Consider the following 24785-nt stretch of genomic DNA (forward strand, 5'->3'; position numbering starts at 1 on the left):
ATTCAGACTTTACAGGCTTCTTTAATTTACTGCATGTCCCGGGCTCCATGGGTCAAGGTGGAACATCATTATGAGTTTGCTGCCAATCCACAGGACCACAGGTTTAAATTAAGCCCTGAGAGTGTCCCACGCCTTTCAGCAGGAGAATCCATAGATCAATGTGCCATTCCTCAGCACACAGCACCACGCGTGGTCAGTCAATTAAATGAATGAGTTCCCAGCTGTCTGTCTTATGAATTCACGCACCTGCCAAAGAACCTTGCCCACTCGGCCCACAAGACAACTGCTACATCCCCCCCCCCCCCCAGAACCGTCACCAGAAACTAACCCGCTGTCTTGCTGACCATGGATCCGTTATTTTGCTGAAGGCAAAAACGAGTGGCTGGTGGTCTGTGAACACAGTGAAATGCCGACTCTCCAAAACAAATCAGAAGTGCCGTGTGCCTTGATACAATGCACGATATTTCATCTCCAATGGCCATCAATGTCGGCTAAAGAATGTGAGATGTTGGCAATGGCCCTCGATGTACTGTTTTGGAGGTATTGAAATTCGGAGAGATAATACCGGGAAATTCATTGAGCAGGACAGCGTAGGCATCTTTGTGCAGGGTCTGGACCCCGAGATGGGAAACTCTCCCTTTGCTGCAGACTAGTGGGTATGTTTGAAAAGTGGTAGCATGAACCAATTTCCTCCAATTCACGTCTACTAGCAAGTCATGGGACTTTAAAAAATTTGCACCCATAATGGGTTGTGCAATGGAAGCCAATACGCAATTCCAATGGAATGTCACACCTCCTATCCCAAACATGACCCGTCATGTGCCAAAGCAGGGAATTATCATCCCATTTGCTGTTTGAAGAGCCAGGTATTGTTATTGATGTGGTTTATATTTCAAAATAGGTTGGGTGGGAGCAAACGGACCTCAGCACTTGTGTCTACAAGAAACGTGTCGTCTTGAAGATAAAATAGGCCCGTTCTTGTACCAGCTGCCGAGGCCAATAATAGAAGCTGGTTTTTCGTTTCCTGCCTTTCTTCTGTAATAGGTACGTGGCAGGACACATTTATGGGCATTTTTCCCACAATGGCGATGGTAAAAACACCATTTTTGCCGCCCGTCAGCGTCTTCATCCTTCTTTGACTGAACTGCTCTTCGAGGGAGGCAGTGTGGGTAAAACTAAAATATAAGAAGGGTGAGGTTATTATTATAAGGGTATATTATAGGCCGCCAAATGGGAAGAGGGAACTAGAAGAGCAAATGTGCAAGGAAGTAGCTGAGATGCCCAATAGGAATAGGCTTGGGGAAAAAGAGACCCCCATTCAACGTTGTCTCATATCGACCAATTTATTTTTTAAATGTAGATTATAAGATAGTAGCTAATAGACTTGCAAAGTATTTGACACGTTTAATACGTTGATCTAGCAGGTTTCATTAAGAATATATTTTCTTCTGAAAATATTGCTTGACTGTTGACGTTGTTTGAATCAATCAGTGATAGTGGTATTAGATGCGGAAAAAGCCTTTGATCAAGTTGAAAGGTACTTTTTATTTAAAATATTTGAAAGGTTTAAGTTTGGACCTTTTTTACCTTTTTTGGGTTAAAGCCTTGTATAAAAATCCTTTGGCGAGTATGGTGACGAATGGACAAATTTCAGATATGTTTAATTTAACACGCTCCACAAGGCAATGTTGTCCTTTGTCGACATTGGTGATAGAACCGGTAGCCCAGGCTAAAAGATAAAATGATAAAATTAGTGGGATTAAAATAAATGAAGAGGAATGTAAGATTCATTTGTTTGCAGATGATGTACCAATATATTTAACAAATCCTCAGCAATCATTATGACATCTGCAAACCTGTTTGGTACAATATGGAAAAATGTCTGCTTATAAGGTTAATTGGGATAAGAGGTACATATTATCAATTACAGAGGAAGATTATACTGCTGGTAAACAGATTACACAGCTTAGATGGACTAAGAAAATTAAATATTTATGGCTATTGTTTGATGCGTCTTATCAATATTTGTGTACGTTGAACTATGTTTTACTAAAGACAAAAATTAAAGCTGATTTAATTAAATGAAAAGGTCTTCCTCTGACATAAATGACACATGTGAATTGTGTTAAAATGAATATTTTTCCTTGTATTCATATCTTTTTCAATCAATTCTATGTTCACTTCCAAACATATTTTTTTAAAGAGTTATGCAGCAATCAGAATATTTTTATAGAAAAGTATATTGACTAGAGTATTATTGCAAACATTGACAGGAAAATATGCTTTCGAGACTACAATGGTCTCATTTTCAGAATTATTTATTAAACTATTAGTTAATTATCAGTTAAAATTTATTAATATGATGTTAGATGTTAATCAATCTCCTCGCTGGGCTAAAGAGGCATTTGCACAGATTTCTCATTCTATTATACATCAATGTATATTTTGATGGACTCCTCATCCTTTGCATTATTATAATGTGCCAGTATTATGACACTTAAGTGATATTTGGAATAAAAGAAATCAGGAAATAGGAACTGGAGATAAGGTTTCATTATAAATTCCATTATATCAGGATAAATTCATATCCTTCTTGATGAATAATCTCAATATTTAAAGATTTGCCATTTGAAAGGTATTCAAGTGTTTGCAGATTGTTTTGAAGATGGGATATTTCTTTCTTTTGATAGGCTTGAGGAAAATTTGAGGTACCATTAAATTCTTTCTTTGCATATTTTAAAGTATGTGCTCCAGTAGTGAAGAATTTTTGGCAGGAATTGAAGATGCCTAAGTTAACTAAATTTAAAAATGTAATTGTAAATGGGGCAGAAAGGGATTTATTTCAGAAATGTATTCTTTGTTGCAAGAGAAAATGGCTAAACTGGATTTAGATAAATCAAAGATTTAACCTTAAAATTATCTGAGGAAGGATGGACTACTATGTGTGAAGATAGTGTGACTAAATTTGGTGGACTATAATTTTCAACATCAGCTGTATTAAAAGCCGGAAAAGTTAAATAGATATGGATTTAGTCATTCAGATTTGTGTATTCATTGTGGGACTCAAATTGGTACTTTTTTTTTCAATTCTGTCTGGTTGTGTGATAAAGTAAGTCTTTTTGGAGAAAAAAATTAAAGAGTTTAAGGCGGATTAATGAGAGACTACTTTAATGTTAGATCCACTGCTTTTTTTAAATAGTGTATATTACAACTTTAACAATGGGTTTAAGAATGGATAAATCTCAAATTGAATTTATTCGGTTCACATTAGTATTGGCTAGTGAATGTATTGTTATTACGTGGATAAATTATGTGGATTTAAATATGAATCGTTGGCATAAAGAAAGCTTGTATTTGTTAGGAAAAGATAACATAATTTTCATAATAATTTTTTTTATGTGAAGACATGGTCTAAAATTTACAGTCTTTTGCCTCTCTTCCTTCTTAAAGAGTGGAGTAACATTTACAATTTCCCAGTGCAGACTTGGCAGACAAGGATAGATGGACTTTAAACATGAACATGGTGAGTAATTAGTGAAGCTATTCATTCAGATATACTCCTCACAACAAGGTAATTCCAAAACACACAAGTTATAGGGTTCCACATGAGAGGCGAGGCCAATAGCCGCAGTGATCAAGACAAAGCAGAATCATACACACCATTACTACCAAGATTTACATGAGTAACATATCAGAGTCAATGCGATACTTTAAGATGAGTTACAGCACAGTAACAGACCCTTTAGGCCCACAAGCCTGTGCCTCCCAATTCACCTTCAACCACCCCCCCATACTTTTTGAACAGTGGGAAAAATCCAGAGCCCCCCCCACCCAACGATGGAAGTGCTCAAAAGGCTGTTAGCCTGAAATACTTAGCCGTAATTCATGTAGTGCCCAGAGGCTCTGTGAGAACTCAAACCAATGCTGACTCGAACTGAACCCCTCAATCTGTTGTAATAGTGCCCAGAACACCAAAAAATGGAATCCAATGATCCATGAAAGCCCAAACAATTGTCTCTGCAGAGATGCCGATGATAGGAATTCCATCCTGCCACCTGGTTGTCCTGTCCTCAAATGTGATCAGATAAGTACATTGCCGAGATGGCGGAAGTGGACCTTCCAAGCCACAAGGTGCACATGCTGGACATGGGAATCCAAAACAACAAATTCCCCCAGCTTGAATTTCATGTGCCTGGAGACTTTCGGGCGTTGATCCAGCAAGTGAGTCCTTGCCCATAATCCAACATTCTGTTTAACATGAAGCCAGGTAAGATGTTCCTTAACCAGTTTGATTGATGCTCTTCTACCAGGAAGAGATAGATTGTGAAGAGAAATCTCCTGCCTCATAGCCGCCCACACAAATGGCATAGTCCTTTCTGTTGGGGAAAAAAAATCACAGACCAACTCTTCACCCAATTCATCCAGGGTCACATCTTGAAGAAGGAGACTAGAGTTGATCTGGTTTCACAGGATGAAATCGGGATCAGTGTGCCGTGCATGAACCATGGCAGTGAAATCAATGGCAGTAGTTGAATGTAATGTCACACCTGGATAGGGCACCAGCCACAGCATTCGCCTTTACTCAGATGTGTTGTGTGTCCAATGAAAATTGTAGGATGAAGTCCAAGTGCTGAATCTCTCTGGGCAAGTGGAGATGTGTGCTTCTACTTGCAGTATGCAAAAGAGGCTGGTGGTCTGTACAAATGGTCAAAGGATGACCTTCCAATAAAAAGTTGAAATATTGATTTGGAGATTGGGATTCATGAGGGAATTACAAATAAACTTATTTCCAAATTGTATCTTCTACTTCAAGAGGTATCTCCAAATCCAGACTTGAATAAATAAAAAGATGGAAATTGGATTTGACAACTGAAATTGACCCATTTTGCTGGTCTGACATTTGTTGGGACAGTAATTAATGTTTTCAATAGATAAGTTAATTATAAACTTATTCATCGATTATACTTAATGCCACATCAATTAATTTATTCCAAATTTTTCAAATTTATGTTTTAGATGTGGCACAGAAATTGGTACGTTTATAGATTCTCTCTGGTTATGTCTCAAGGTGACATCATTTTGGAAAGATGTGAGCAATTTTTTGGAACAAATTATAATCATGTTTCCCATCAACACCTGAGCTTTTACTTTTGGGAAATGTAAATGATTTAGAAGCCTAATTCAAGTTCTCAAAATACCAATTAAGTATTTTTTAAAGTCACATTTGCAGTGGCCAGGAGTTGAAAAGCAAATCCATGGAAATCTGAATCCCATCTTAAAATTGATTGTGGGGAAATGCAAAATTGTATTCCCTTAGCAAAATTGATGTTTTATATTAGAAATGGTTATGATACATACATCAAAATATGCAAACCATATTTAGATATGTGTTTTGATATCTAATGTTTTCACTTCCCCACCCCACCACCACTTTTCTTTAATCTTAATGGTTGAACCTTATCATGTTGGTTTAATTCTACTATATCAAATTTCCGGCCTTTCCTTTTGGGAGGGAATAGTTATCACAGGAGCTTTGCACCTAGATCTGTATTTTTTTCTTTTATACTTTTTCTCTCTTCTCACTTTTATGTACAGTACAACCATTTATTTTTTATTCTATTTTGATCATTGAACGTATCATTTGGATATGATTCTATTATTATATTGAACTGTATACAAAACTATAAATATATATTTTTTAAAACAGAAACGTTTCACTGCGAGATAGATAGCTAAGAGTTCTTGCCCACATGTACTATACTTTGCCTGAGCCGGTGACCGCTTGGCTGGAAAAAAAGCATCTCCCAAAGATAATGTCTTTTTGAAGCAGACATCATATCCTTTGAGTTGTTCAGCAAGAGGTCATAGAGATGCTGCGACATTCACCAGGGAACAGTAATAAAAATTCCTCATACCTAAAACCATCACAACTGGCCAAATGTAATGGGGGAGGAAATTCTCAATTTCATGCACTTTCCATTCATCCGGCAAAATACCATGTGGCATAACTCGAGCTCCCAAAAATACAAGATCAGAAACACCAGAAACACTTTCCTGGGATTGATCACGATGCCACATTCCTCAAGCCTCGGAAACAATGAGATAAGGTGGCTCTTGTGCTCCTCTTCATCCACACTTACAACCAGAATCTCCTCGATCAACACAAGCACCAAAAAAACCCAAGGCCAGTGAGTTCATGGTCCATGAACCACTGGAATGTCTGAGCTGCATTCCATAGACCGAATGGTATTCTCAGAAATTCAAACATGCCGAACGGAACCATCACTGCTGTCTTCGTGACATCCGAAGACTCAAATGGAATCTAATAGTAAGCACTTTCTAGATCTATTTTGGCAAATGCACATTTGCCAAGGAGGTTTGCTGAGAAGTCTTCTAAATTTGGAATATTGTTTCAGTCAGGCACGGTGGAATTGTTCAGGGGACGATCATCTCTGCAAGGCCGCCAATCCCTAGTATTTTTCAGAACCATATGCAACCGTGAAGCCCAGCAGCTGTCAGATCTGTGGGCTACGCCCAACTCTTGCCAATCCAATCTTGCAATTTTAAGATAATCTGGGGGTTTTACGAGCCTGCGTCTCAGACCCTGCCTTTAAATGGTGGCTTATTGCATGTCCGTACACTATTACAATGGGATCACGAATCACTTGAGCAAGGCTCGGAAAGGGCAGGAGTCAGGTTGAAGGCTTGTCAGGCAGCAGATGGCATTGGAAGGACAACAAATGCAGCTCACTTGCATTCGAGAGCTGCAGTCCACACAACGTTTTTTCAAATACATCACTGAAAGATGTGACAAGAAATCCACTCCCAAAATGGAATTTGCCACATTTACAACTGAAAACACACCCAAAATGATTGCAAGACTGATATGAAATGTGAGTGACCTCTGGCCATGTATGATTAAGAGAATTATTTGTAGCTGAAAGAACACATGACATATTAGAAAGTCCATGTTCTTCAGGGGTTGGTGGGACCGGCACTGATCCAAAGTGACAGACAGGTTTGGAATTTTACAGAGAGATGCCAAACTAATAACCTACTCTAACAACTGCCGAGTATTTTTCCATTTTCCCAGTTGCCTTCAATAATCTCTCTCAAATGAGAACAAGCTTCCAAGACAAAGGAACAGAACCAGGCCACCAAGCCCATTGAGTCTGCTCCGTAAACACTAAGCTACTCGACACTCCTTCCAATTTCTAGACTTTTCCATATATCCCTTCATGCTCTCACGATGAGATACTTGTATATTTCTTGTTTAAATACTCCCAGTGATCTGACTTCCACTGTTGTATGAGGCAGTAAGTTCCACAGCTCCATGACCCTCTGGCAAAAGAAGTTCTTCCCAATCTCTGTTTTGGATGGATAACCTCTCATTTTCTTGTCCTCGATTCACCCACCAAGGGAACCATCTTACCCGCATCCACCCTATCTAAACCTTTCAAAATACAAAATGCCTCCTTGAGATTTCTTCTTTAATTTCCTGTACTCCAATGAATACAACCCAAGAGCTGTCACACACTCCTCGTACGTTATCCTTTGCATTCTGGGAATCATCCTAGTCATTCTCCTCTGCACCCTCTCCAACAACATCACATCCTTTCTCAGATAGGGGGCCCAAAACTGCACATGGTACTCAAAATGAGGTCTCACCAGTGCCCCATAGAGCCTCATCAACACCTCTTTACTCTTGTACACCATTCCTCTTGAAATGAATGCCAACATAGCATTCGCTTTCTTCATGACCAATTTCACCTGGTTATTAACTTTTAGGCTTCCTTGCACAAGGACACCCAGGTCCCTTTGCACATCCAAGATCTGAATTTTCATCCCATCCAAATAGTATGCTTCCTGTTTATTTCCACTGCCAAAATGTACAACTGTACATTTCTCGGTGTTAAATCTCATCTGCCATCATTTTGCCCAGTTTCCTAATCTGTTTATACCCTTCTGCATCTTTACGGTTTCTACACTTCCCACTCTGTCCCCTATCTTGGTGACCTCCGCAAATTTGGCCACAAAACCATTTAAACCACAATCTAAATCATTAATTTCTTTTTCCTTGGAATATATCTATCCTGCATTCCTTTTATTACGGCCACATGCCATTCCAGAATCGATCATTACTGAACCTGAACATGTTTATTGTGATGAACATCTTCTAATAAATGTTCTGGGTTTAATCTTTTAAAATCTTGTTGTGGTTCCTCTTCATCCCCTCTTTGGAAGCTGAATTCACAAAATTTTCCAAATATTTTTTCAGCAATAATTCTGTGGTACAGAGGATTACTCATCTTTCCTAGAGGTTAAAAGTTCCATTTTGATTTTCTTGTCTCAACTGAACATTGTACAAGGTGAAGGCTGATTAAAATGGATTCAGTGATGATGGCCTTCAAACTTTGCATTATTGCTGTGGCTACACATCTTGAATGATAAAATGGTGTTTCTACTGGGAATTAACTCATGGAAATGTTCTAAATACATTCATTGGAGTTAGGCTTCTGTGACAAGTTTACTGCCCATCGGCAACTATCCTTGAAAAGAGATGAATCATCACCCAACAGAGCAGCCCAGGAATAGGCCATTTGGTGAACAATATCTGTGGTGACCATGATGCTCATTTAAATTAATCCCATCTGTCAGCACATGGTCCAAACACATCACCCATTCCCTCTTGTTCATGTGCCCAACCAAATGCCTCTTAAATCGTGGTGATTTCACCATTATCTTGGCAGCGTATGCCAAACCCCCAATGCACTGTGCAAAACCCTGTCTCACTTTCCTCTCTCATGTTCAATATAGGTATTGTAGTATTTTTACATCTCCCACAGGGGTGGGGGAAGAAGAAATCTACCTTCTCCAGGACTAAAATAATTGGATAAATTTCAACCAGGTCATCTCTCAGCCTCAAATACTCCAAATTTGTCCAACCTCTCCTTAGACCCAATGCTCTAAACCAAGCAACCCCCTGATAAACTCCTTTTGTCATGCAGCAACTAGAAATGCAGAAAACACTCGAAATGTGGCCTAACCACATTTATACTTCATGCCCTGCTCAATGAAGAATACTTTCTTTAACACCCTCCACTTGTGTTGCCTCTTTCAAGGAGCTCGCGCTTGGACCCCAAGATCCCTCTTTGCAACAGTATGACAAGTTCTCTCAAAGTGCAAGACACTTGTCCAGATTAAACTCCATCTGCCATTTCTCTGCCCACATTTATAAGTCATCTGGTTTGGAAGAGAGAATACAAGGGGAACTGGGTGAATCAACAGGAGTGAGAGTGAAACCTGGGGAGGGGAAGGGTGGTGGGCAGGGGTGGTGGGAAGGGTGGTGACCTAGGACAGGGAGGAATGTGTGGAGAGAGATTAGCAAACCAGAATGACAGGATGAAAGCAGTCCCTGGTAAAAGCAGAAAGGGGGAGGGGAAGATGTGACTCCAGCGTGTCGTAGGTGGCAGAAATGATAAAGTGACTGGGGATTGCATGTGGTAATTAGGAATCCGTAATTATTTGAAAGATATTACTGCAAAATATATCAACAATGAGTAGGAAAGTAGCTTCAGTCTATTCTCCCTCTCAGAAAGAATTAGTTATAAACAAAACAATCTTCAGCACAGCCAGGGGCAAAAGGGCTCTTAATTTAGTCTTACAATCAACAGACTTTGAAGTTACCCACCGTAAATGACTCAAAATTCAATTCTCAATTCACTGGTGGAAGTATAAGAGCCAGTGGCTTGCCTAATCAGATTAGCCTTATTCTGAGCATCCATATCGACTTCCACGCCATCAAATGCAACCCCAGTTGTTGATCCCCAATATTTTCTATCCTTACCCACTTTGCGACCACACCTACCTGAAACTGGAACAAACAACAACTAATTTTTCCATGTATAAATCATATGCAAAATAATTTACCCACATTTTCACATCACTGTAGCCACTGAGAGATAACTTCTGCCCATCAGGAAACTGCACCAGCCACTACAGGGTGCTATTTACCTTGGTGTTACTGACTCTTTTCCAGTGTTACTTTCAATCATAATGACATACTCAACATGCACAATATTTCTTTTCTTACTGACCACAACTATAAAGCATTGAGTAAAAATGAGAAAAGCTCAAGTCAACCAGGAGATACAAACTCCTGACCGCAATGTTGAGGTGCACATTTGCTACATTATTGAAGTCTCACACAGCTTACAACAGATATTCAAAGTGAAGCAATAACAGAAATAACAGAATATTACAGCACGGTACAAGCCCTTTGGCCCACGATGTTGTGTTGATCTAGATATTCCTAACAAAAGAATAATACACTGTAGCAGCTACTATGGTAGATGCTACTTCTTTTCTTTTGCTTGGCTTTGCGGACGAAGATTTATGGAGGGGGTAAAAAGTCCACGTCAGCTGCAGGCTCGTTTGTGGCTGACAAGTCCGATGCGGGACAGGCAGACACGGTTGCAGCGGCTGCAGGGGAAAATTGGTTGGTTGGGGTTGGGTGTTAGGTTTTTCCTCCTTTGCCTTTTGTCAGTGAGATGGGCTCTGCGGTCTTCTTCAAAGGAGGTTGCTGCCCGTCAAACTGTGAGGCGCCAAGATGCACGGTTTGAGGCGATATCAGCCCACTGGCGGTGGTCAATGTGGCAGGCACCAAGAGATTTCTTTAGGCAGTCCTTGTACCTTTTCTTTGGTGCTCCTCTGTCACGGTGGCCAGTGGAGAGCTCGCCATATAACACGATCTTGGGAAGGTCCCAAGAAAGTAGATGCTACTAAATAAAGGCAAACACATACAAAGGTAGTCAACTCAATACTGCTTTATTGCAGACATACACAGACCTTTTGTTCCCTGCCTGTAAATTAGCTCGTTAGTGAATACCTTCCGGTCCACAGGATCAGCAGGTTAAGGCTACGAGCCATGAGTGCCCCACGCCTTTAGGCAGGGGCCTTCATCTGATCCACTCACTGTACTTTGCCTCCCAGCACTGTTAGCCCACGATGTGTGAGATAAGTCTGTGCACTGACGGTGGCAGTTCGTAATACCGTACTGTGCGCCCGCTTCAACCCTGTTTTTCTTTCACCCATGTATGCCTGTCGAAGAGTCTCTTAAATGCTCTTTATGTTATTGTAATGGATAAATATATTTGGAGAAGTTGGTAATATTTGGGATTTTGGTAAGATTGAGTGTAGGTTACATAAATACACACACACATTTTAAAACAGATCTTATTTGAAAGACTGAAGAAATATTGAAGATCTCTGGAGAATGTTATTCACATTCACAAGTAGGTGTTTATCGAACTGATGTCATAAAATGAATGACCATTGTTTGGAAATGGAGCCGGATGACTTAAAGTACCTTTCTGCGGGGTGCTTTGAGGAAAATCACTCCTGGGTTTTGTTTATATAGCAGCTTGAGCAGAAGAAATTAGTTCTGTTGTGAGCAATGAACTCTGTGGTAGCGAGAAGAAAGAAGTTACCATCTGGAAAACCCTGACGGGGCAAGTTTCATCAGCGAGACATTGAGGTGAATAATGGTGGTACCTCAGATGTGGAAATCCTGGAACAACAAATCTCTCTCTAAAAACCCTACAAGAACCGTCCTGATTGGTAAACATTTACCTTTCAAGCACCAAAACCTGGTGAAGTTTGTACATGTTCAATTCTGTGCACAGCAGAAGATTTCCATGCATCCAGAGAACTTGGAAGAAGGAGAAGTGAGATTGAAATGTGAACCAAAGAACTTTTCTTAAATTTATACACATTACAAACATGTGCACTAAGAATTAGAAGGGGGTTAATTTGGGTTAGTTAAGTATAGAGTTAAATTAAAATTTCATTCTATTTTCATGTTTAAATTTGATTAAAAATAACTTGTTTTAAAAACCACTTGTCTGGGTGAATGTCTATTGCTACTGGTTTTGGGATCCTTTGGGCTCGAAACAATATCTGCTTGGGTAATGACATTGGGCCTGTTTAAAATAGGAAATGGCTTCTACCAGCAGGAGTTTCTATTTGAGGGAAATATTGATAGGTGGCTGGTCACATACGTTTCCCAAAAATTAATACCCTCTCCCTCCCTAAACCACATTCAGCCCCATGACATCTTTCTACGTTGCATTACTGGGACCACCAAGGACCTGATCCATTTCCCATCTCTCCTTGCAATGCCAATATGGCAGCTGCCATTAAGAACTGACAAATCACATTTTAATTCAGCAAGCAAGATGAAAATCATCCTGACGTCCTGCTTAAAAACAAGGGTCAACAAACCTTCCTAATTTTGTCACTTCATTTTTATTTGGATTCCCATGGGGCATTAGTAAAAAATGTCCCATCCATTGGCTCACCAAATTATGAGTAAAATCATGATCCCTGTTCATGAAAACCCATAACATTCAATGTTACACAGATAATCTAGGAAGAATTCTGTAATAAAGTTGAATGAAACATTGAAAGAATTTCCCCCTTATAAACGCTGAGATTATGGTGCGCCAAGAGACCAGGTGAGCAAAAAGAGGTCAAATCACTGCCACACTCGGATAGTCCAAGATGGCACGGACTCCCCTTCACTGATGAGAAGGAGCCCACTCCTAGCACCATGTATGGGCTGAGGAGCCCTACACTTCCACGTAGCGGCAGCCAGCTGGAGAGTGACAACACGACACAATGACATAAAGCTGGAAGTCGGGAAGTACGTCACCAGAAGTGGGTGGGCCAGCGAGCACACATGGGGAGTTTAAAACAGTATGTGGTAGCACTTCCACAGCGGATGCTACAAGGTGATAACTTCTTACTTGCTGCAACCAAACAGGTCTGCAAGATACACCAACCTAAATAGAAAACATGACCAGAAATTCAAGAGATCATAAATTCAAAAGGATTGGTGAAATATAACCATATAACTATTTACAGAGCGGAAACAGGCCATGTTGGCCTTTCGAGTCCGCACTTGTTCACTGATTTTGTGCACCCTCTTCAGGCATTGGTCCTGGTAGATCTTCATTCAATAACGATGGACGAATTCCTTCTTCAGCTCCCTGAGCAGCGCTCTCTCTTACTCTGTATTGTTAACACCAAAGTCCCTATATTTTTCAAGGCATTCGGACGTAACTGAGAAACATGACATTTTAGACACATGGTACGTCAGGATCAGAAGGGTTGGAGCATTATTGTTCAGGTGACACAACTTTAAAAAATAACATCTAACTTTATGAAGAATGTGATGCTACAACAGGAAAAAGGAATGGAATCAGACACATTCTATGAGCATTGGGAAGCAAAGAACATTGGATTGGTTTTCCATCCCTTCCTAAGCGACTCAATGACCCCGACAGGTCCTCCCCGACCTGCGACCGTAGTACCACGTCGGGGGAGGGTGGGTCCACGATGGTCGCAAGTCAAGGTTTTGACCGCGTGCGAGGAGATCTGAAGTCTTAGAGCCTATTTTTAAAATCAAATGATTTGACAAATGAGAACAGAGACACAGGACACGTCAAACCCAAAATGTGTGGATTGACTTTGTGACTCAGTGTCTGGGGGTCCATGGGCTGGGGGCAGCCATCTTAATTTCAGTGCACATGCGCGAGTCCTCGGTTGGTCCTTGCGCAAAAGGTTCACTCATTGGCCGTCCGTTGGCACATGCGTATCAGCCGCACATGGTCGAACCGAACACCAAGTCGCGAACCCACCACGCATGCGCCAATCTCCTTCTTACCCCCTTGCCCACCCCCTCCCTCTGGGCAGCTCCCAGCCTCGCCCTGTCGGCACCATCAGGCCCTGCACCGACGCCTCGGCTCTGGAGCCTGGCGGGCTGCAGGACCGTGTGGCTGAGGAAGGTCCCGACGCCGCCACTAACTTCTTCCATTTTGCGCTCGCGGCGACGCGACAGACTCCGATCAGGCGATGCTGCCGCCAACGTCCCGCCTCCTCACAACAAGAGCCAATCAACCCGCGAACCCGCCCATCAATCCAACCTGACTCAGCGTCCAATCCAATAGCAGCCTCACCGAATCAACCCATTGGCTCGCACAATTGATGCAACCAATCAGCGAGCGAGCGAACACACAGACGCACCCAATCAGCATCGCAAGACAGAAAGCAGAGCCAGAGGAAGGAGCAGCAAACCATTTGGCCCATCAACTTACAACTACCCCAACAACTCAATCAAATCCTTGGGAAACACGGGATCACTTTGTCCTGGCTCCAAGATTCCTCTGATCTCAAGGAATACATTGTACCCCAACTGCAAGGGAGACTATTTATTATCAATCTTTTCCTTCATATTTATTACCACTTACAATTTAATGCCTGTTACTTTTTTCAAAGTATCTGCATCTAAGTTTGATGCATATTATCCCGCTACGAATGGATATGGCAATAAACTCATCACAAGTCCATGGATCCCAATTTCAAATGAACCTTCAACAGGGAAGAGAATTCCAATGATATTACATTTTCATTGAAGACATTTCTTCAAGTCCAAGCAGCCGATCGGTTATTGGGAAATTGTGACACTTGGTGTTCGGCTTCTTTGCATTATCCTCTCTCGATCCAAGCTACCGTGTCCTCTCATAATGTTGTCAGGTCATCTCCCTCGTTCCCAACGACAAAGAGATCCATATTCAAACTTTCCTCCTATCACCCGCTTAAAACAAACCAGAAACAAGTCTGACGATCTTTGCTGCACTTCTCACGCTTTAGGTAAGGAAACCATACATGTGACTCCCGATGTAAATGAGGAAGACCATTTGATGTTTAATTGGAGCATGCGCGCTACTGTGAAGGGTGGAAAGAAGGACACACACTCAAGAAATCAAAGTCAAAGACTCCTTTATTACACTGGCAGCTCTACTTCTATTCTCTCCCCGCTACTGTCAACTAGAGTGTTGTCACATCCGTGTCGGCCTCCAATTGGTCAGTGTTCCCATCCTTGTTGATTCCTGCTGTGTGGGTTCGCCCCTGGGACGAACGTTGTTGGTCCCCATTGACTCTGCGTGGTCACCACATTCATCGGCCATCTTGTGTACAGGGTGGCATCCCAGTTAACATGATCCCCCACCACCCCAGAACCAGTGATTGGAGCACTGTTCGCTGCTTTTGGTCACCTATATCTGCATTGTTGGGGCTGAGTGGAGACCAGTTTGCTAATGTCCAGATGTGGTGGCTTGAGGTGTTCAATGGTGAAAGTCTTCACAGTTACCGTGAAGTGTGGAATGAACGATACACACCCAAGAAGTCAAAGTCGAAGAATGGTTTGTTGAACAGGAATCTCTTGTATACCCTCCCGCTGCTGACGACAGGACTTAAGAGACGTCAGCACTGGCCTAGGATTGGTGGGTGTTCCCGCCATTGCTCATTGCTTCCCGCTGTGCAGGATGTCACCTGGGATGAAGTTTGTTGGTTCCCGCGTGATCTTCGCAGTCACCGGGTTCGTCAGGCATCTTGTGTACTGGGTTGCGTCCCGGTTAGCGGGAGGCAACAACCATATATTATGGAAGAATGTGGAGCCCATATTTACAAAGGGTGGGTGTGAATATTCCCTTTCTCCTTTAGGCCTCAGTTTATGAAAAGGGACAATAAAGTAATCAATGCTCCCGTTGGTGGTCCCTTGTACTCATTTTTCTTCTTTTCCTTTTAGCAAGGGGATGGAGGGGGCAATGGGGGTGGTCTATGGGGAGATTTCTTTCTTCTTTCTTTTAACTATGCCACATGTATTTGTATTTGATTTGTTTCATTATTAAGTATGTGAATTCTTTGGAACCAGACTGTTGGAACACCTTTTCCAATTTCCAAATTTGTTTCCAGCTCTTCTATTTCTGACATGTATTTCTTCTTCATCCCTTTTGTATGTGATATTGTTTGTCCCCATAATATACAAAACTAGTGGGCGAGGAGGCACAGTTTGACTTCCAGAATAACTTTATCTGGTCACTAATATCCTTGCCAAAATCTGGTTTTTGAAGATGGGTGGGGTTCAAAGGCCATCTCTGTGAATTAGTTGTTTTTTTTCTGGCATCAAGATAGACAGGGTCAAAGGTTCAAGATAAGTATTCGCACGAATGTTCTCCGAATTTGCTGTGTTGATAACAAAGAAAGGCCAATCCGAGTCGAGGAATAATGGGGGGATTGGCCTCCACACATCTATCAAATTTCAATCTTTCAGAAAATCCAAGGTAGTTTTGGCTGCTTTTATTTGGGATATTGTCGAGGTTGACTTGTCCAGAACAGGATCCAGCAAAAACTAAAGTCACCCCTCCAAGTATATTTTGTCGTTCCCCCGATACCCTGAGAAAAATATCCTGAATAAAGAATCATCACTGTTAGGTGGAGGGAAATTTAAAAGTATCCAGGATTCTGAGTAAATCTGACCATCAACTAATACATCTCAGCCTTGTGGATCAATCATCGTCTCTCAAAGTGTTGTTATTGATCGCCCTGGCCTTGGAGTGAAAGAATGACGATGATGCCTGTCCTACCGATTCTTTCCTCAGTTTCTTATGCTCCTGTGTGGGAAGATGGATTTCTTATAGAAAGGCAATATCAATTTGCAGGTTTTTTTCCTGTCAGATGGACTGGCCACTGACTTCACCAGCAGGCCTCGAAGTGACCCCGCCATTTTCATCACCATGAGACACCTCGATCTATTCTGGAGGTTTCCATTTCTATTCCTTACCGTGTTTGCTTTCAGATTTACTTTTTATGTCATTCTGCTGATCCAAGTTCTTTCCTTCTTTATTTGTAAGTATTTGGACTCCTTTTTCTTGGCAGCCAGCCCCAAGAATAGTTTTCTCCACAGATGTTGGAATTTGCTCAATAGCTGAATCTAGTTGCTTCGACTTTGGTCTGTGGTCCATACTGCAGCTGTCTGACCATAAGTGGGGTTGAGGGTGTTTAAAAGATGTAAAATGTATGTGTTTGGAGAGCCCCTGGGCCAGCGTCCGTCTCACTTCACTACATCATGTGACCCTCACGAGGAGATTTTGATGAAGGTTTGCTTGGATGGGAATTTGTGGAGGTACACCACCGGCCTACTGCAGGGGGAATCTTCTGTACCTGTAAGGGGACTGGACAACACCTGGCCGGCTGTCAATCAGTCGGCCTGAATGGATCAAGCCCCACCCAATCGGGTGTCAATCACCCTATGGGATATAAGCCTGCGCCAGCTTCCCAAAGCTCACTCAGAGTTACTACAGCTACAGCCAGCCTGGCTCTGTGGAAGTCTTTGTGATTTAAAGCTTGTTGTGCAGTCTTGTGTGTGTCTGATTCTGGCTAACAGCGCACCACAATTTAATCCACAAAATTTTCCCATGGCTGCCATGGAAAAACTCCTGAGTGCAGGGAGCCTTGAAGTCGTCCCAGAAGCCCAGACATGCTTCGAGATCTGGCAGCACGCGGTCGAGGCAATCATCGAGGCACACGCAGGCGGCATCCTGGACTCAAATCGGAAGAGGCTGGACCTACTCCGGTCAAAGCTGGGTCCCCATGACTTCCAGGCACCAAAGGCTGCCCCACGTACAAGAGCACAATGGACACTCTCAAGAAATTGTACAAGCACCCCACGAATGTGGTCTGTGCAAGATACCTCCTCAGCTCCCAAGCCCAGCAACCCGGGGAGATGGCTGAGTCTTACCTGGGACACATGCGAGAGTTGGCCTGACTGTGTCTGGCTGAACCCGGGGAAGGCTGATCCGGGACCCATTTATCTGAGGGCTACACTCGAGGGCCATCCAGCAGAAGCTGCTGGAAGATAATATCTACACCCTAACTAAGACAGTGGAAGTGGTCCGAACCCTGGAAACCTCAGCCCTGCACATCGAAGCATTCGATTCCAGGTTCCCCCAGGCTCCCTCATGGCCTTCTCACACTGCAGCTGCAGCCCTAGACCGAGCTGGGGAGGAGAATGTCGCTGCGGCAGGTGTCTCTCAAAACCAGCCAACAGCTCAGCGGCCCTCTATGACCTCCCTGCTACAACTTCTGCCTTCCCTGACTACAAAGGTGCAGCATCCGGCTCCGCCAGCGACGATTGCCGTGTGTGCCCTGAGCACCTGGACCAGCCCCCGCCCCAGACAGTGACGCTTGGCGACAACTACAGCGATGTCATTTCAAGCTCATGGTGTGACGTCACTTCTGGCTGATGTAATGACGTCGATGCCACCATCTGCAATGACGTCACTTCTCCCGGCACAATGAACATGAGTGGGGAAGGAGGACAGCCACACAGCGGGCCCCCACGTGCTGATGCCAGATTGGGTCAGGCAGTGGACGACACGGAGGGCTCCTGACAATGATGAGAATGACGTAGTCAACACAGGTGATTACCAGGCCGCTCTGCCGATGCTCTCCATGCCTCTGTCTGCCATCGGCTGCCGCACGCTGCATCCTTCAGCCAAGGACAACGCCATCTGGGCGTACATCCCCATCTCCAGGCAGTTATGGGGCGCGCAGGACCTCCTTGACCACCAGGAGCCGCTTCAGCCCTGGGGAACAAACATATTTATTTATGAATATTTTCAAAAATATACTTATTAAATGTTTCAATATCATAATATATGAAACTTTTTCTTACAAACAATAAACAAAAGCCAAAAGATCCCTCCCTCCCTTCTTCCAAACAAATGAATCCGCTCACCATCAAAGTTTATATATCTTTAAAATATATAGTATCCAATTGGGGAAACCATGCTTAAATAAATATAATAGTTACATTTATTGTCCTTTTTCTTTTTTATGTCTATATCTGGGCCCCAATGTGGTCCAGGTCTGGCTGCCAGATCTTTACAAAAGTGTCATATTTGTTCTTTACGTTAGATGTGACTTTTTCCATGGGTTTACAGCTGTCCATTTCTGCCATCCGTTCTGCGATAAGTCGAGGGGAGTCCGACGTCCAAGTGATCGCACCACTTTTTTTTGCTCCAGCCAATGCTATTTTTATCAATGAGATTGTATATTTGTTAAATTTTTTGCTGACGTCCATAACATTACCTAGTAGATAGCACTCTGGGCTGCCCGTGAAAGCCATTCCTATTATTCTGGTTAATTATTCGGTGATGTCTTGCCAAAATGGCCTCACCTTCACCCATGACCACGTGACCCATCAAAAGGTTCCTGTCTCAGTCCCAAATCTTTTTTTGTTTATCATTTACATCAATACAAGCATTAACTCAATAAAGAGGATATCTTATAACAACAGAATACAAAATGATCCAAAACCTTTGGTCTATTTTCTCCCCACCCCCTCCCTCTTCCTCCCTAAAGAAAGAGAAAGAGAAAACACCTCAATCTATACAGTAGGTATTATTCCCAGAGTTATTTGATTTTCTAGCTAATAATTATTAACCATGAACTAAGAAGAGTGGGTGATGTGGAGGATGTGGATGGAGTTTTATTCTCCATATCCATGTACCGTTCCCGATCTGATTCCTTCAACCAGAAGTCATTTTTTTTCTAATGTGACACCGTTTTCCATTTCAATGTCCCATCCCTCGTTACAAAACTCTCTGCTCTCCACGTTAGTGCACATTTCTTCACTGCTGCTATTGCTAGACTCAGAAAGTTTGTTTGATATTTATCTAACTTCAGTTTTGTATCTGCTTCATATATGTGACCAAGCACAAATATTCTCACGTCCTTTTGTATTTTAATCTTCATAATTTGTCCTTATAATTTACTGAAATCCTTCCAAAATTCTTCCACTTTTACAAAGGTCCAAACCGAATGGAAAAAAAAAGTCCCGATCACCTGATTACATTGAAAACATTTCTCGGAATAATTGGAGATAAGTCCATTTAATTTATATGGACTATAGCAGAATTGATGTGGAGATTTTTATTTTTATATCTGGCATTAATCATATTTGTAACTCTCTTGACACAATCTTGACCCTATTCTTGAATTTGTATGTTTCAATCTTCTTTCCACCTTTGTTTTAATTTATATAAATCATTTTCCTCATATTATATTTGATGTCTAGAAAACATCCTTCCCACATCTGAAACACATTTCTGATATTTAGGTCATTTCTCTAGGGTAAGATAAAATTGGTGTAAAATATTAGACTGAACCAGTCCATATCCTGCTTTTCTAATTGATGTCGTGCTGTCCTTACACCAATCTGACCAGCTTCTTTCTGAAATCGTCAAATCCAAGTCCGACTCCCATCTTTTTCCTGTGAACTCTGCTATCCTGGTTTTGAATTTTCTCTCAGGAGAGCATCGTACATTTCATTGATAAATTTGGGTGTATTCCCTATCCAGACTCTTTGTTCCATTTCACTAATTTTAGGTGGGGTCAATGTTGGTCCCCATCTTTCTATTAAGAACAATCTAAGCGAGAGGAAATAGAAGGTCCCATTGGCCACTCCAAATTTGTGTTTAATTGTTTGAAGAATTTCTTCCGTGTAGCAATCTTCAAAATATCTTATACCTCTGTCATAACCCAAATTTAATATTCTATTGCATTTGGTCATATTTTGACACACTGGTACTTTTCTTGAGATCCCTACCTTTTTTCACTACATTAATTTCTTGCCATGTTCTGATTGGATATATCTGTCTTTTTTTTTCTCATGATTTGATTCTCTATTTATTGATAAAATACTTTGCTTCCCACCTCCATTGTTGTCAGGTTCGTGTGAGTCCCATAGGTTAAGAACCAGACCAAAGCAAAGGTACAAAGCACACATTTATTTCGGGGATGGAAACGGGACAAACCTCAACACGCACAGTACGCAGGGGGTAAATATACACTTCCAATAACAAGGGAGAAACCAACAGAGACTGGGGGAAATTACATGAACGTAAACATTCAACAGTTAGGATCAAGGTTATACTACAATCCCCCACCCCTTGACCAGTACAGACACGGCTCCAGCTACCTGACCTTGAGACTCACCCCAACCCAGTGAGGAAGGTGCTACTTTTGAGCGACGAGGAGTCGAAAGAGGCCGACCAAAGGGGCACATGGTCCTTATTAATTCTCGGGGCAGTACTGGGAGGGCCAGTCACTCAGGGCAGGCTGGGCCCCGTTGGCTGCTGTGGCCAATGGCTCAAAGCTAAGTGCAGGGGCTCAGCAGGGGTCAGTCGAAGTGATTCACCTGGGCCATTTGGGTGAATGTCAGGGCTGAGTCTGAGTCTGGGCGGGCTGCCTGGACTGCAGCTCCTGGTGATTTAGGTGGGCCAATTGGGTGAAGGTCAGGCGTGAGTCTGGCCGGGCTGCCTGGACTGCAGCTCCTGGTGATTTAGTTGGGCCAGTTGGGTGAAGGTCAGGGCTGAGTGGCTGGGCTGCCTGCACTGCAGCTCCTGCTGATTTAGGTGGGCCAATTGGGTGAAGGTGAGGTGTGAGTCTGGCTGGGCTGCCTGGACTGCAGCTCCTGGTGATTTAGTTGGGCCAATTGGGTGAAGGTGAGGCGTGAGTCTGGCCGGGCTGCCTGCATTGCAGCTCCTAGTGATTTAGGTGGGCCAATTGGGTGAAGGTCAGGGCTGCGTCTGGCTGGGCTGGCTGGAGTGCAGCTCCTGGTGATTTAGGTAGGCCAATTGCAAGGGTCACCTTGATGGCTTTGGGGTGACCTTGATTGGCAGGTAGTGTGTCCTCTGAATATGAGTGCAGCATCGCCACCTGGTGTTGGACGCTGCCTCTCCATAACACACACACATGTGAATGCATAAATGCGCACACACAAACACACACACAATCATACAGATGTACACATGCATACATGCATACACACTCACCCACTCCTGCACACACTCACACACAGGCATGCAGACTTATGTACACACACACAAGTGCATGCACACATATACCCGCATACAAACATCCAGACACACATTCATGTGCACATACAAATGAACAGATACACACACACAAGCGTGCAGACACACACACATGCACCTACGCCTCCATCCTCATGAACTCATGCACAAAAACATGTACGCATGTGTCTTGGGTAAACTTATACCTCTCATTTTGTTCATTTTAGATTGGTCACAGTGTTTGAGCTACCAAAAGAAAATAGACACACACACCGAGAGCAGTTCAATTTATACAAATGTTTATTACTAATTCAAAAGCTGATTTCACACTACAATATGCAAGCCCTTCCCAACTATACTTATCAACGCTTGGACTGGTCCCAACTGCCGAAGCAAGGCAACGACTGCACACTTGTAGTAGGTTGTCAGGGCGCTGGTAGCAGCTTCTCCACCTCCACCGACCGGGATGTTGCACGGACTCTGGCTGTTCTTCCTTCTTGACAAGGGGTGTTCCCACCCCTCGGAGAGTCCAAACTTCAGCAGCAGGACCACAGGCTTATATACCCCAAAAACAATTAATCATGCGCCTACTCCTTCTAATATTTGTCAGTCAAAATCAAAACTGAACATTACATTCTACAATTTAGAAGATTAATTATTATGGAACCAGGATGTTATGATTTCCTGGTTTATCTCGTAGATACAAAGACTTATTAAAACTTCTCGAGCAAGACAGGTTGTGACCAATTCGTCAATTTCAGAGTGTTGCATTTGACAATTGCTTTCCCTGGGCCTCACAGTGGAATTCCATTTCAAAGTGTATCTTCAGATAAGTCCCCATGGCTGAGTTTAATTACATCTGCTAGTTCTGAAAGTAAGGTGACCTGCGTGTGGACCCAGTGTCGTCAGTTCCACATAAGCAAAAAGCATCTGGGTACATGGTTTTAATCACCAGTTTACCTATCTCAGCTGCACCATTTCATCAGATGCAAGGATCGACAATGAGATAGACAACAGACTCGCCAAGGCAAATAGCGCCTTTGGAAGACTACACAAAAGAGTCTGGAAAAACAACCAACTGAAAAACCTCACAAAGATAAGCGTATACAGAGCCGTTGTCATACCCACACTCCTGTTCGGCTCCGAATCATGGGTCCTCTACCGGCACCACCTACGGCTCCTAGACCGCTTCCACCAGCATTGTCTCCGCTCCATCCTCAACATCCATTGGAGCGCTTACATCCCTAACGTTGAAGTACTCGAGATGGCAGAGGTCGACAGCATCGAGTCCACGCTGCTGAAGATCCAGCTGCGCTGGATGGGTCACGTCTCCAGAATGGAGGACCATCGCCTTCCCAAGATCGTGTTATATGGCGAGCTCTCCACTGGCCACCGTGACAGAGGTGCACCTTAGAAAAGGTACAAGGACTGCCTAAAGAAATCTCTTGGTGCCTGCCACATTGACCACCGCCAGTGGGCTGATAATGCCTCAAACCGTGCATCTTGGCGCCTCACAGTTTGGCGGGCAGCAACCTCCTTTGAAGAAGACCGCAGAGCCCACCTCACTGACAAAAGGCAAAGGAGGAAAAACCCAACACCCAACCCCAACCAACCAATTTTCCCTTGCAACCGCTGCAATCGTGTCTGCCTGTCCCGCATCGGACTTGTCAGCCACAAACGAGCCTGCAGCTGACGTGGACTTTTTACCCCCTCCATAAATCTTCGTCCGCGAAGCCAAACCAAAGAAAAAACAGCATGCACATGCACTCACACATGGTCTCACAGACTCTCACACACAATTGCATAAATCAAGATGAAAGTGGGAAAATGTTTTAGGCAGAAAAATAGATCAAAATGATTGGAAAATGTTACGTAAAGATAATCCCACAACTGCGGAGATCAGGCCGGCACAACGTGCGGTAATAAACAGAGGCATGGAATCATAGAAGATAGGAGCAGGAGTAGGTCATTCGACCCTTCGAGCCTGCTCCGCCATTCAATGAGATCATGGCTGATCTGAAGTTCAGTACCCCATCCCCGCCTTCTCTCCGTAACCTTTAATACCCTTATACTGAAGAAATAGATCTAATTCCCTCTTAGATATATTTAATGAACCTGCCTCTACTGCCCTCTGTGGCAATGAATTCCACAGATTCACCACCCTCTGGATAAAGAAATTCCTCCTCATCTCGGTCCTAAATGGTTTGCCTATTATCCTCAAACCATGGCCCCGGGTTCTGGATTTTCCCACCATTGGAAACATCCCATCTGCATCCATTCTGTCCAGTCCTGCCAGAATTTTATATGTCTCTATGAGATCCCCTCTCAATCTTCTAAACTCCAGCGAGTACAATCCCAATTTGCGCAATCTTTCCTCCTAAATCATTCCTGCCATTCCAGGTATCAGCCTGGTGAATCGCCTCTGCACTCCCTCCATTGCAAGAACATCCTTCCTTAGATAAGGTGACCAAAACTGCACACAATACTCCATGTGGGGTCTCACCAAGGCCTGTACAGCTGCAGTAAGGTATCCTTGTTCCTCTACTCAAACCTTCTTGATATGAAGGCCAACATACCATTTGCCTTTTTAACCACCTGCTGTACCTGCATGCTCGCCTTCAGAGACTGGTGTACAAGTACCCCTAGGTCTCTCTGCACTTCCCCATCTCTTAATATATTGCCATTCAAATAGTAATCTGCCCTCCGGTTTGTATTACCAAAGTGGAAAACCTCACATTTATCCACATTGTAGTGCATTTGCCATGTATCTGCCCAGTCCCTCAATTTATGCAAATCACACTGGAGCTTCCTGACCCCCTCTTCCGTGCACACAACCCCTCCTAGCTTAGTATCATCTGCAAATTTGGAGATATTACATCTAATCCCCTCATCCAGATCATTAATGTAAATTGTGAACAGCTGGGGTCCCAGTACAGATCCCTGTGGCACCCCACTGGTCACCGCCTGCCACTCAGAAAACTCACTAACATGATCCCCAGGATCGCAAACCAGCGCGGTTGGAAG

The 24785-nt window shown here is 43.0% G+C and overlaps 1 long non-coding RNA gene across 2 annotated transcripts in view; it reads right to left on the reverse strand.

The window, feature by feature from the left end:
- Nucleotides 1-1520: 1520 nt before the first annotated feature.
- Nucleotides 1521-24785, reverse strand: part of LOC138750373 (uncharacterized) — a 32352-nt gene continuing 9087 nt past the window's right edge. The window contains exons 2-3 of one of the 2 annotated variants that reach the window (XR_011349294.1): nt 18331-18488; nt 1521-1729 (exon numbers count right to left, since the gene is read on the reverse strand). This is a non-coding gene — a long non-coding RNA (uncharacterized lncRNA). Of the gene's footprint in view, nt 1730-11631; nt 12021-18330; nt 18489-24785 lie in introns of those variants that run through there. The other variant, XR_011349295.1, reaches the window with a different exon arrangement.

The sequence above is a fragment of the Narcine bancroftii genome, unplaced genomic scaffold (assembly GCF_036971445.1).
Source record: "Narcine bancroftii isolate sNarBan1 unplaced genomic scaffold, sNarBan1.hap1 Scaffold_125, whole genome shotgun sequence".
In the NCBI taxonomy this organism is placed as follows: domain Eukaryota; kingdom Metazoa; phylum Chordata; class Chondrichthyes; order Torpediniformes; family Narcinidae; genus Narcine; species Narcine bancroftii.